At 40.4% G+C, this 14,972-nt stretch overlaps 2 pseudogenes; one reads left to right on the top strand and one right to left on the bottom strand.

Annotated features, from left to right (window-relative positions):
• Positions 1 to 14,972, top strand: part of LOC134396487 (zinc finger protein 850-like) — a 637,841-nt pseudogene that overhangs the window by 229,900 nt on the left and 392,969 nt on the right.
• LOC134396278 (zinc finger protein 729-like) overlaps positions 1 to 14,972 on the bottom strand; it is a 50,220-nt pseudogene that overhangs the window by 23,300 nt on the left and 11,948 nt on the right.

Genomic DNA, 14,972 nt, shown 5'->3' with positions numbered 1-14,972 from the left:
TTTTGGAACAGAACTGCTCTGGTGGCCCTGTGGGATGACCTTTGCTGGGAGAGGGACAAGGGGAGTGTACAAAGTCACAAATGACTTGGGACCAGGATACCTGAGAGAGCGGCTTCTCCCCTATGAACCTGCCCTGTCGCTGTGGTCATGTGAGGAGATGTTCCTGGCGGTTCCACATGCTCAGTATGCAGAAAGAGTTTCAATCACAATGTGAATCTTTAAAGCACATCAAAACACCCACATAGGCGAGAAGCCCTAGAATGCGGAAAGAGCTTTGCTTGGATGACACATCTGAAGTTGCCTCATGGAATTCAAACTGGGGAGAAGCCCTATGAGGGCTCAGAACGTGGAAAGAACTGTGCTCAGAGCGCACATCTTAAGTGACAGCAAAGAATTCACACAAGGGAGAAGCCCTATAAATCCTTAGACAGTGGAAGTAGCTGCAGCCAGAGCTGCAAACTTAGATTTCATCAAAGCACTCACACAGGGGAGTGTAAATTGGGTCCTTTTTAACCTCAGAACTGTTAAGTATATGAAAAGTAAGATACTTGCTTAGTCATTAAAATTGTGTATGTATGGCTATCTCAGGGTTAAACAGAGAAAGACTATCTGTGTGCAATTACCTTGAGATAGAAGCTGTACAGGGAACCTTGCCAGGACTCTCTTAGGACATTAAGGGGTTAAGGATATGAGTGCACCAAAGATCCTTGAGGCAGGGTTAGCTTGACCACAGCTGTTTGTAATTTAGATAAGAACTGTGTAGATATAGATATGTATATAGTTTCTCACTTTGTACAAGGGCACTGAACTGCACCACATTGATCTGAACTACACTAAACTAAATGCACTGATCTAACTGCACGGAACTGTAAAGAAGCATGAAGTGAATAAACTAACTCTGCTGTGTAAGGCCTGCATGGTGTGCATTTGTTTCTGAGCATGGACAGAATCCCAAGTCAACAGGTTCTGACACCCAACAAGAACCTACACCAAATGGGTCCGAAAACCCCCAGTGGGTAACCAGGGCTAATCCAAACAGAGAAACATTTATTATTATTATTATTATTTATTTATATAGCACCATCAATGTACATGGTACATTTAATGTACATTTAATCCCAGCTGACAAGCATCACCACAGACATGATTGTAAATAAGAATCTGTTTATTGTAAAATTTGCAAAATTAAACAAATTGGCATGGTGGTTATAGAAGTATACAATCTCTCTTTCTGTGGTTACGAGAAAAGAGAATGAAATGTAAATACAAGATTGAGTACAAGAATTGCAATTGCAAAAGCAGGTATTACAAATTTAGCTAATAAGATGGCTTGAGCTTCTAGCATGGTTATAACTCCTCCTTATCCACTTCTGTTTACTCTTTGTGGTCTAAAGCTAAATTATACTAAACTATACCTTGCGCTATTCTAAAACATTGTAGTTAACCCTCCCTACTCTATGCTGAAGTTCCTCTAGGCATGTAAAGAATAAAAGCAGAAATCAAAAAACATCTAAGACTTGGAAATAATTTCAAGTTCCAGCTTCAGAAAATAAACCCAAGTCTTAGAGGCTAATGGTACTCTAAGTCCCAACTTTCAGGAAAATGCTCTGAGTCTCAAAGTCTAAAATTGTAAAGAGATCCATAATTACCCAGCTCCGTCAAGTCCCACTCCAAGGTGAAGTTGAAGAGAAAAATAAAAAATTGTCTTACAGCTCTGCTACCTGTACTTTTATACACTTGTTCTGGCTCAAAGGTGGGGGGTCAATGAATGATGAGATCACCATCTCCCAATCACAATTGGGATGAATACATGATTAGACCACCCATTCACCAATCAGAAGTTAGGTGTCTCCGCCTCCCCAATATCTCACATGTTACACTCGTGGGGTCCTAGAAAACATGGCTGCCATCTGGGTGACTTTTCTGGATTGGCGTAGGAGACATCTTCTTTGAGCTCGTGTCACATCTCAGGTGTCCCGTTGCTCAGTATTGTCACTTCCCACGCCCAACTTGGAGTTAGGACATTTCTTATCAGCAGGTGCCACACCACAAGATTTCAAAACAATTTCCCCTCCAAGTGGCTGTCGGAGCATGCTCAGCTTTTTTGCCAGCACTTTGGCCTTGAGCGTACTCTAAGAAGCGGCATGTAAACGTCCACTGTGGAGGGTTCCCCTCATCCTTTCTTCAAAGACAGTCCTGCACAACTTAGCAAAAGTCTTAGTTAATGGTATAACATTGATGAGCATAGAATCAAACATCAAAGACTTCATGTCCATGGCTCAGGGGTCTGGAATATAGCAGTAGTAGTAGGTTCTTCTTGCAACATAATTTAACCCTTTTAGCTAGGGTGACCATATTTTGGAAACCAAAAAGGAGGACAACATAGTCGGCCCCCCAAGGGGGCGTGTCCAGTACCAAGGGGGCGTGCCCACCCGAACATAGCCTTGGTCACATGTCTGGTTTTACAGCACACATTTAAGAAAAATCTGTTCTACATAACATCTTAATGTTAAAATCACTGAAATAAAGAACAAGTGAGAGATTCAATGTATCTGAAATTAACTTCACTCGCTCCTATTTTTGTAGGTTTTGCTGTACTTTGAAGCTTTTGCTATACTCTGTGTGTTACATTCTCCCCTTCCCTCAAATATCTTTTCTGACTGTATCTTCACTCATTGCAAGCTCCTGTTGTTGTTAACAGGGTTTGCTACTGGCCCCTGTGGTGGAACCCGAAACAACACGGATTCCTGTGTGGTTCGGTGAGTGGTGGTCAAAGACTCTCAAGACACAATTTCTCTCTCCTTAGAAGGTTTATTACGAGCAGCGCTGCAAAGTGGCAGTCTGAGGAAACTGCCCAATAATTTCAGGAAATGTCAACATATTTATAGAGTCAGTTCCCCTTAGATACCATGGCAGAACTTTCCCACCAATCATAATACAGTTCTGAAAATGCAACAACTAATAAGAAGCCAAGCATTTAGGCATGTACAGAGTTTGAGTGCTTCTCTGACTAGAAGATATCACAGTTACAGCAAAACAGCAAAACATCTCTATCTGTTATTTTCTTGGTTATCTTTCCTTGCAGACATCCTCCACCCTCTGACTGCCGGGGTGGACAACGCCTATGTTGTCACATAGTTTCAGCATCAACTTAACTCTCTAAAAGCAAAAGCAATTGCAGCATTAAAAATAAGTTTTAAAGAACAGGAAGCCATGAACTTTATGAACTATAGCTAAGGATGATAGGCCATTTTCCTATACCCATGGGCATAGTAAAAGAACCAGCTAAAATTCCGCGACAGATTCCCTCCTGATGGTCATTGCTTTGCCCATTGCCATAAAGCTATTCTCTATCAAAGCTCTAATCTTCACTCTTTTGTTCTTTGCTTAATAATGCAACTGAATACTTTTTTTTTTACCTGCTCAAATCATGGGATGCTTTTGAGACTCTTTTTTGGATTGCAATGCAAGGCAGGGCTTGTATAATAAGAGCTAACACACACTCAATTTTCATTTTTATAATTCAGAGAACTATAGAGGTTAAAAACACACAAAGTAGTTGTAATGGTGTTGTCTTAATGTCTTCACTGAATGTCGCTTCGCGCATCCAGACTTCATTGGAGGGTTATTATGCCTCGTTAACTCAGAAACTCTTGACTTGAGGTCAAAAGGACAGCTGATCTTGCTGACTGACCAGATGTCGTTCCGTGGAGGGGAGTTCCTGCTCTTCAGCCTCAACTCGCTCTCTCCACTGGACACTTGGTCGCTTAGCGCATGCAGGGGGCTTTCCAGCCTCCTCCTGGCAGCTTCGTCCTTTAACGTCTCAATCAGGTTTGAGTAACTTTCTAGTGCAACTGGATCATCTGGTTCATCCGTCTGGCGTCCTGGATTTAGCTTTTTCACATGGGTTGCATGAATCCAGGTGTGTGTGTTCAGCAACACAATACAAGGCCTGTCCTAAGTAGGAGCCAACGAATTGGGCTTTTTATGGACTTTTATGAACACTGCATCTCTTGGTTGGAAATGATGACATGGAACATCAGCTGGAAGCAGTTGCTTGTCTCTCACTTTTCTTTGGAGTTGAACTAATAGTCTGCGTAAGTGTAGAACATAACAGATTATTTCCTCACTGCTCTCAGTGAGGGGGAAAATGGTTTTGGCAGAGACAGTCCAACAGCCATAAGCTTCCCAAATACAATCTCATGTTGTGTGAGTCCATGTTTTCTGTTGGGGATGTTTCTCAAGTTCATTAACACCAAAGGAATTTCACTTCAATTCTTAGTATAGTCTGAATCCACCCTTAAAGGTACGCTGAACCTGGGCACCACTTCTCTTAGTAAGCATTTAATTGTGGATTCTTCTGTTGCATATTATACAGGAAAACTTTCTACCCATCTACAGAAAATACACACAACAGTCAAACAGTATTTAAATCTTATTGCGTTAGTAAATTCAATAAAGTCAATCTGCAATATTGAAATGGACTATAAACTCACGGGTGTGTGCAGATAGTTTAGGACTATGAAAACTTCAGGCAAGTTACACACTTTTGGCACACTCATTTAGCTTCTAGGTGTATTCTTGGGGCACACCATTGTTTAAGTATGCTAGTGTCTTAACTAAATCTCAAGATGCAATTGGCTTGTCATTATAAAATACCCATACGTTATTTTTCTCAATTTTTTATTATTATTATTATTTTCTTCTTAAGATTCTTTTCCTTAAGTTGCAAGATTCCTTTTCCCAAGTTGGAGTAGTATCCTGGGAAAAGAGTGTTCTCTTTAGTGTTGGATTTGCAAGATTGCTTCAAACAACTTTGCAGCTAAAGGGCTATTTGCTATAGGCCCTCCTGCGGCTGTCATAAAGCCTTTATATTCTTAGATTTGCTCAACTGCATGACAAAACAATATTGTATGAATATTTATTGACAAACCTTTTGCTAGGTTCTGGTTAAAGCAATTAATTCTGCGGCTTGTGCACTTCGTGGCAGAGCAAAACTTTCTAATATGGTATACACTTCCCCTTTTTTATTATTTTTTTATCAGTACTTGAGAAATTACTGCATATCTGGCTACTAGCTCTCCTCAGCTGTTTCCTTTACAAGAGCTATCAGTAAACAGAACTATATCTGGAGCCGGCAATGTAACATCAGTCAAATTCTTGAATTACTACTTCGCAATCATTTAAGGTAGTGCACTGTTTAAGGGTAATTGCTGGTAGTATCTGCTCGTATCGAGTCAATCTCTGATTCGATAGAAACTGTGTAGATTTGGTTAACAACAGGGCTGCGACGGCATGTGGAACTGTAACCCACAAATTTCATCTTAATTTCAAATCAGCTGCTTTTTCTACAAGCAAGGCGGTACCAGCCACTGCTCAGAGCAAGGTGGAAATCCTTGTGCAGCTGCGTCTAATTGTGCAGAGTAATATGCTATTCGCAAGCCCAGTGCATGAATTTTGGTTAATGAGGTTATTAAGTCTTCTCATCTCTGATTCATTTCCTCTGACCATTTTAGCGGTTCAGGGACTGAATCTTGTAGCTTGTATCAATTTGTATTATGTAGCTTGCTAATAATGAGAAATTTGGTATCATAGCTGTTTTTATTTTTAGGTCTTCTTAGTTGCAATACTGTGTCTATGCACTGTTTAGCCAAACTCCTTAAGGTAGGATTTGAGTCTGGAGCTTTTCTATTTGCAAGGTTAGCAACTTGGTTTCTAATTTTTCTTTTCCTAGTTTTCTTTCTTGGATGTCATCCCAGTATTGGGTGGCGGCTCGTAGAATTTCTTCGGGCGTGGCCTCCCGATACCCGATGACTGCAGTCTTAATTTTACCTGAAATTTCACTGATAAGCTCATTTAGAAGCAAATCAGTTATTTGCCAGGCATTTTGTGGATCGCTTGGGTCTAGATTAGAATGCTTTCTAATAGCACACTCTAGACGTGCTTGATAAGCTCTGGGGCTTTCATCTTTAAGTTGTTTTGTGTCTTGAATGGCAGTCATATTTATGCGTTTGCCACAAATTTGTCAAATTGCTTGCCACAATGTTTCTCTTTCCTGTCTCATTCGCTGGAGGTCTACATCCGTCAAAGCTACTTCTCCTGCTTGTGGATTTGCTGGCCAGGCTGTAAGAGCTTGGTTAATAGGGTTTCTGGACGCAACTAAAATTCTATCAAAATCATGTTTAGGTATGACCATTCTCAACAGATCTTCAAGATCTAACGCTGTAGCGTTATATAATGTTGCCAAATTTTGAAGCTCTTCAATAAATCTCTCAGGGTCTTCTCTAAGGGCTGGCAATCTCTGTTTGAAATTCCAAATATCAGAGGAGCTCCAGGGCTGGTAAGCTCTAATTGGAGCTTGGTTTGGATCAGCAAAATTTGGATAAGTACACACAGGGAGCAATTTACTGGGAGTGCTTCCTAGACCAGAGTCTAATGAACTTCTTATTTTCTCTATTAGAGCCCTCCTGACCTTGGCCAGGGACTCTAGTAAGGACATGTTAAAATAGGTTGCGCACAGTGGGTACTCCCTTGGGGGACCAAATATTCCCTGGAGAACCACTTTATTTGTTGATCTTTTTATTCCAATTACTTTCAGGTGCTTATATTTGTCACACAATGCTTCTTCAAGCTCATTATTTAGGTAGTCTATCACATGTGGTTGAGCAACCTGTTCAGATGAGGGAATGTCTCCCTGATCTGGGTCTGCTCCCCTCAAATCGGGTGTACTTAGCCTTTGAGGTCCTGAGGAAGAAGGGATAACAAATGACTCGGCTTTATCAATTCCGCCGGCTTGAAGCCTTGCTATTTCTGGAGGTCTAACCACAACTGGTGCTTGGACAGGAGCCGGCTGCTTCAATGCTGAAATGCATGGCAGAATGTCTTCTAGAGAATCCGAAAGGGCATCATAACAAATTCTATGTAGACCTTGTGTCACGGAATTTTAGCTGGTTCTTTTACTATGCCCATAGGTATAAATGGCCTATCATCCTTAGCTATAGTTCATAAAGTTCATGGCTTCCTGTTCCTTTAAACCTTGTTTTTAATGCTGCAATTGCTTTTGCTTTTAGAGTTAAGTTGATGCTGAAACTATGTGACAACATAGGCATTGTCCACCCCGACAGTCAGAGGGTGGAGGATGTCTGCAAGGAAAGATAACCAAGAAAATCACAGATAGAGATGTTTTGCTGTTTTTCTGTAACTGTGATATCTTCTAGTCAGAGAAGCACTCATACTCTGTACATGCCTAAATGCCTGGCTTCTTATTGGTTGTTGCATTTTCAGAACTGTATTATGATTGGTGAGAAAGTTCTGCCATGGTATCTAAGGGGAACTGACTCTATAAATATGTTGACATTTCCTGAAATCCTATAATGGTACAAGTTTCATCTCTTTATCTTTAAAAATGACGATTTTATAAATAATAATTTTAAAACCTCAATTTTTAAAAAATTCCTAAAAAATCAATGGATGAACGGATCGGTTTCAAATTATGTATGACTAAAGCCCTTCCTAAGAGCTACCATTTTGCCAAGTTTCATGTCTTCATCTTAAAAAATGACAGAGTTATAAGCATTTTTGTTAATTCCCATTAGAGCTGCTCTTTGGCGGAAAAATCCAGATTTCCCCCCCTCCCGGATTTGCCATCAAAAACCCGGACTAATCCAGGCAAATCTGGTCATATGGTCACACTATTTTAGCATTAGATTAACAGGGAGACGACCAGTAGTAGTAGTAGTAGTAGTATCCCACCTTTTGCCCAATACTGGGCCTCAAGGCAGTCTTACAAAGTTTAAAACATACATTGTAAAACATAAGAAATGTTTTTTAAAAAACGTTTAAAATACACCACAAAATTATAAGCCTTTAACGAAGATGGAGGACCAAATTACTCTCCAAAGGCCTGCTGGAACAAACCAGTTTTAGGCTGCTTCTGAAAGCCCATCAAGGAGGGAGCCAGTCTGGCTTCCCCAGGAAGAGAGTTCCAAAGCACTGGAGCAGCCACCAAGAAAAATATAGAAAATTTACTCAGAGTGTGGAAAGATGCTCAGATTCACATTTTCATCAGCAAGCAAGGGGTGCTACTCAAAAACCCCTAGGAAGTGGAAGAACCAACACTTAGGCCTTAACGAGTCATTCAAATGATGTTGGTGCCACAAGCATTTATTTCTATTTCAAACATTGCTGGTTTGGATCACTGAAAGCCCACCACAACATTGGCAGAAACAATTCAAAGTAGCAATATGAGAAGGGTGGGTGGGGAATCCCTGGACTTGGCATGTTGTTATGAGACCAACCAACCCCACCATAGAAATCCCTTGATGGAAGATTGAGGGAATAATTTTTTAATTATTTCAAACACCACAGACATTCATACAACAAGAACATTACATAGAGCACAAACAAAAGTACAAACAAAAATTTAAAAAAATCATCTAAGGTTAAGGTGTACTTTCGGCTTTCTTCATATCAGAAATGCGAACTATCTTTTCTCGTTCCTCCATTATATTTAACACAGTAAACAAATTCATTTCTTTCTTCTATCTTAACCATATCTCCACAGACAAATACATAATTTCTCTTGGTTTCTTGCAAAAATGCTATCAGAGGTTTCCATTCAGATATAAACGTGGATGTGGACTTTTCTCTCGGTATCGATGTGAGTTTTGCCATTTCCGCCATTTTCAACATCCATTCATTCATTGTTGGTGTTTCATCCTCACATTTTTGTGCATACAACGGTCTCGCTGCAGTTGTCATATATAGAAATAAAGTTCCCCTCTTCTTTTTCAGCTGTTTATCCATTAGTCCCAGAAGGAAGGCTCCTGTTTCATTTGTATGTTAGTCTTGAGAATTTTTTTCAATTCAAGAGTGTACTTGGATCCAGAATGCTTTGGCTTTTTTACAAGTCTACCAAAGATGATAAAAGGTTCCGCCTCTTCCTAATTTCCAACAGTTTCCCCGAGGCACTCTTCTACATTTTAGCCAATTTTACAGGAGACATATACCATCTGCACATCATCTTATAAAAATTCTCTTTAAGTCTCGAACATAATGTAAATTTTAAACCCTGTCCCCCCATATTCTCCCACTGTTCCATTGAAATGTTGTATCCAAAGTTTTGAGGCCATTTTATCATACAGTCTTTCACCTGCTCATCCTCCGTCTCGTACTTTAATAACAGTTTATATATCTTTGAGATAACATGTTAATTATTTGGACATAACGTCATTTCAAATTCAGATTTTGATTGCTCAAACCCACCATTCTTTTGTCTATTTTAAACCTTTCTATGACTTGCGTACAAGGAAACCTAATTTGTATATACCTAAACACGTATGACCATCTTTCAGCAGTTCCTCCCTTGATTTTAACTTATAGTCCTCTTGTGACATTTGTAATACATCATTATATGTCAACCATTCAGGCATACTTGTCAATTCCCTTCTATAAATACACCCCTGGGACCTTGGTTAATATTTGTTCCATATTCTTAAAACAGCACATCTTCAGTTATGATGATTAAATTCTACCTTAACCTTGGCTTTATCGTACCACAAATAGCCATGCCATCCAAATCTCAATTCGTGTCCTTCCAGTTCCAACAGTCTCCTATTTTTCAGCAACACCCAATCTTTCATCCACATTAAACAGCAGTCCCAGAAATACACTTTGAGGTCTGGTAGGCCCAGCCCTCCTCTTTCTTTTACATCCTGCAATATTTTTATTTTAACCCTTGGTTATTTTGATTCCCTTATAAAAGTAGATCTCTCTCTGTGTGTCACTGCTCAAATGGTAAATCCAATGTTACAATAGGTATTGTTTGAAACAAAAATAACATTCTAGGCAAAACATTCATTTTAATTGTTGCAATTCTCCCCAAAAGTGACAGTTGAACCTTTTCCCATCTTGAAAAACGTTTTTAAACTTCATTCCAAACCTTAACATAATTATTATGAAATAACATACAATTCATGTTTGTCAAAACAATTCCCAAATATTTTACCTTCTTTTCAATTTGAAAACCTGTCTTTTCTATCAAAATTTCAATACCCTTTAAAGGATCTTCCAGAGTCAAGACCAAATCATCCGCAAATGCCCTCAACATATATGTCTCTCTTTTTTTATCTTTACTCCTCCAATTCTCTCAGCTTGTCTTATATCAGAATCCAGCAATTCCAACTCTAAAATAAACAGTAGCGGTGACAGTGGGCAGCCCTGTCTTGTCCCTCTTTGTATTTCACATGGTTTGGACACATCTCCATTAATCATTATTTGTGTTTTTTGAGAGTTATGGATGGATTTCACCCACTTTATGACATTTACTCCAAAGTCCAGTTCTTCTAAGGTTCTAAGTAAAGAAATCCAACTAAGGTTGTAAAATGCTTTCTCTTCAACCACAATATTTCGCCAGATATTCCACAACATTTAAAACCGTTCTTACATTGTCTCCCATCTGTCTTTTGGGTAAGAAGCCACCTTGATCCTCATGAATGAATTTTTGTAGGACTTTCTTCAGTCTTTCTGCCAAGGTTGCTGTGAATAACTTATAATCATTATTTCAAAGTGATATTTGGTGATTCGAAATTTCTTTGGTTCACTAAAATCCCCCCCATACCCCATACTGCTGATAGTTGTCATTGAAGCACTTTAATTTGTTGAAGAACACTTGCCTTTACAGGTGTTTTCCTCAGGTCTTCTTGTTATGCACCTTCAGAAAAGATAGGACAAAGCACAGGCAATTCTGCTATAATCTGTACAATATGGGCAGAAAGGAGCCTCTAACAAAAATCTGCAAATTTTACGCAGTGTTCGTGCTCCTACCTGAACTCGACATGAAGAGGAAACTCCCTGGAAAAGGGTGACAGTTAGAATCAGAACTAGAAGGCATTCTACACCGGTGTAACAATTAGAGTTAAACAACCACTTTAAGCTACTGGAGGATGCCACTGGAAGACAGTCTACAGAGGAAGAATTACAGGAGACACCATGCAGCAGTGAACAAGACTCAGAAGGTCAGTCGACCAAGAAGAGAAGAGTAGTTGTTGTCGGAGACTTCCTGCATTGTTGGGATTGAAACCCAGGTATGTCGCGAAGACCCATGGACTCGCCAGGAAGGCTTAAACTGAGAATGAGCAGAGATTAGCGAGGGATGCTAAAAGCAATAAAAAGGCTTTCTCCAGATACGTGAATAGTAAAACACACAGGAAAGAAATGGTGGTTCAACTGCTTAACGAGGATGGGTAATTGATAACAGATGATAAAAAAAAGGTTGAAGTGCTCAATTCCTACTTTGCCTCAGTCTTCTCCCAAAAGCGGGTCTATGACCCCCCTGGAAAAAGTGAAGCAGAAGTTGAGGGGGCAGGATTGCAGTCTGAGATTGATAAACAAATGGTCAAAGAACACCTAATTTCCTTGAAGGAGTTCAAATCTCCTGGGCCCGATGAACTGCATCTTAGAGTAATGAAGGAGCTAGCGGAAGAACTCTCAGAACCTCTGTCTATTATCTTTGCGAAATCATGGAAGACAGGTGAGGTGCCGTATGTCTGGAGGAGGGCTAATGTTGTCCCTTCTTCAAAAAGGGCAAAAAGGAGGAAACTAGGAAAAGACAGACCAGTCAGTCTGACATCCATCCCAGGGAAAATTTTGGAGCAGTTTCTAAAGAAGTCAATCTGGAAGCACCTTGAAAAGAATGCAATGATTACTAGAAGCCAACAGGGATTTGTCAAGAACAAATTCTGTCAGACTAATGTGATCTCATTGTTTGATTAGGTAACCTCCCTTGTGGACTGTGGGAATGCTGTGGACGTCATATATCTTGACTTCAGCAAAGCTTTTGACAAAGTGCCCCATAATATTCTGATTTAACAAAAGAGCTAAAAGTGGGCTAGATGGAACAACTATTAGGTGGATACATAGTTGGCTACAGAATCAGACTCAAAGAATGCTTATCAACGGTAGCTTCTCAATCTGGGGGGAGGTTAGGAGTGGGGTATCGCAGGGCTCAGTCCTGGGCCCAGTGCTCTTCAACATTTTTATTAAATGTTGGAGGAGGTGCAGAGAATGCTTATCAAGTTTGCAATTGAGACCAAATTTGGTGGAATAGCTAATACCCTGGAAGACAGAAACAAACTTCAAAGTGATCTTGATAGGCTGGAGTGCTGGGCTGAAAACAACAGAATGAAATTGAATAGGGATAAATGCCAAGTTCTACACCTAGGAAAAGGAAACGAAATGCACATTTACAAGAGGGGGGACACGTGACTCAGCAATACTACAAACAAGAACCTTGCAATTGTTGTAGATCACAAGCTGAATAGGAGCCAACAGTGTGATGTGGTTGCAAAAAAACCAAATGGTATTTTGAGCTGCTTTAAAAGGAGTGTAGCTCCCAAATAGCATGAGGTACTGGTTCCCCTCTATGCGGCACTGGCTATGCCACATCTTGAGTATTTCACCCAGTTCTGCACACCACACTTCAAGAAGGATGCAGACAAGCTGGAGCATGTTCAGAGGATGATCAGGGGCCTGGAAACAAAGCCTTATGAGAAGCTGAAAGAACTGGGCATGTTTAGCCTGGAGAAGAAGATTGAAGGGAGATATGATAGCACTCTTCAATGACTTGAAAGGTTGTCACACAGAGGAGGGACAGGATCTCTTCAGGATCATTACAGGATGCAGGATGCAGGATGCAGAACAATGGGCTCAAGTTACAGTAAGGCAGATTCCAGCTGGACATCAGGAAAAACTTACTATTAGAGCAGTACAATGAAACCAGTTACCTTGGAAGGTTGTGGGCTCTTCCACACTAGAGGCCTTCAAGAGGCAGCCGGACAACCATCTGTCATGTATTTTTTAGGGTGGATTCCTGCATTGAGCAGGGAGGTTGGACTCGATTGTGTTCTAGGCCTCTTCCAACGCTACTATTCTATGATGCTATAAATGCTACAATAAGCACTTATAGGGCTTCTCCCCAGTGCAAATTCTTTGATGCCTCTTAAGGTTTCTGTGGGAAGCAAAGCTCTTTCCACACTCTAAGCATTTATAGGGCTTCTCCCCAGTGTGTGTTCTTTGATGCCGCTTAAGGTGTGAGCTCGAAGCGAAGCTCTTTCCGCACTCTAAGCATTTATAGGGCTTCTCCCCAGTGTGAATTCTTTGATGCTTCCTAATGCTGGTGCTGTGAGCAAAGGACTTCCCACATTCTAAGCATTTATAGGGCTTCTCCCCAGTGTGAATTCTTTGATGCTGCTTAAGGATTCTGTGGCAAGCAAAGCTCTTTCCACACTCTAAGCATTTATAGGACTTCTCCCCAGTGTGAGTTCTTTGATGATTCCTAAGGCCTGAGCGCTGAGCAAAGGTCTTCCCACACTCTAAGCATTTATAGGGCTTCTCCCCAGTGTGAATTCCTTGATGCTCCCTAAGGCTGTTGCTGTAAGCAAAGGACTTCCCGCATTCTAAGCATTTATAGGGCTTCTCCCCAGTGTGAATTCTTTGATGCTCCTTAAGGCTAATATTCTGAGCAAAGGTCTTTCCACACTCTAAGCATTTATAGGGCTTCTCCCCAGTGTGAGTTCCTTGATGATTCTTAAGGCCTGAGCGCTGAGTAAAGGTCTTCCCACACTCTAAGCATTTATAGGGCTTCTCCCCAGTGTGAATTACTTGATGCTGCTTAAAGCTGTTTCTCTGAGCAAAGGACTCCCCGCATTCTAAGCATTTATAGGGCTTCTCCCCAGTGTGAATTCTTTGATGCACCTTAAGGTTTGTACTGCAAGTAAAGCTCTTCCCGCACTCAAAGCATATATAGGGCTCCTCCCCAGTGTGAATTCTTTGATGCTGATTAAGCTGTGTGCTCAGAGCAAAGGTCTTCCCGCACTCTAAGCATTTATAGGGCTTCTCCCCAGTGTGAATTCTTTGATGCACCTTAAGGTGTGAGCTCAGAACAAAGCTCTTCCCACATTCTAAGCATTTATAGGGCTTCTCTACAGTGTGAATTCCTTGATGCACCTTAAGGTGTGAGCTTCGAACAAAGCTCTTCCCACATTCTAAGCATTTATAGGGCTTCTCCCCAGTGTGAATTCCTTGATGCAGCTTAAGGCTGGTGCTGTAAACAAAGGACTTCCGGCATTCTAAGCATTTATAGGGCTTCTCCCCAGTGTGAATTCTTTGATGCTGCTTAAATGTTCTGCCATGAGCAAAGCTCTTCCCGCATTCTAAGCATTTATAGGGCTTCTCCCCTGTGTGAATACTTTGATGCTGCTTAAGGTGCGTGCTTTGAGCAAAGCTCTTCCCACATTCTAAGCATTTATAGGGCTTCTCCCCAGTGTGAATTCTTTGATGCTGCTTAAGGTTTGAGCTCTGAACAAAGCTCTTCCCGCATTCTAAGCATTTATGGGGCTTCTCCCCAGTGTGAATTCTTTTATGCAAGTTAAGTTCTGAGTTGAAAGTGAATTGTTTTTCACACACTAAGCGTTGAAACCTTTGATATTTGTTAGAATGAATCTTCTGAGTTTTACTCTGTTTCTTCTTTTTAAGAATGTTCTTTTTACTTGGTGGTTCTAGTATTGGAGTTACACAGACGTCTGATCCTTCAAAAGAAATGGATTCGTTTTCCCTCTTCTCTTCAGTTTCAGTTTTCCTTCTCTGGTGTAGGCCATTTTTCTTGTTCTCCCTGAGATCACCTGCAAGTATAAACACAGAAATCGTCTTGAAATCTTGGAACAAAACAAATGGTTGCAGATTTGATTCACAGGATAAAAAAGAAATAATCGTTGGTGAGGCAGATCCTTCTAAACATATTAAATATCCTGATGACCAATAGAACTGAGAACTAGACTGCCATACAATGCTTTCATTTATATGGAATAACTCAGATAAAGTAGTTGAGGGAATAAATGAACAACATAAAATAATGTAAAAATAAAATACACTTAAAATCTGCCATTTTCTCCTAGCTGATCATATAACTGGGAACT

This window comes from Elgaria multicarinata, chromosome 3, assembly GCF_023053635.1.
Source record: "Elgaria multicarinata webbii isolate HBS135686 ecotype San Diego chromosome 3, rElgMul1.1.pri, whole genome shotgun sequence".
Lineage (NCBI taxonomy): Eukaryota > Metazoa > Chordata > Lepidosauria > Squamata > Anguidae > Elgaria > Elgaria multicarinata.
This window is presented reverse-complemented; position numbering and strand designations above follow the sequence as displayed.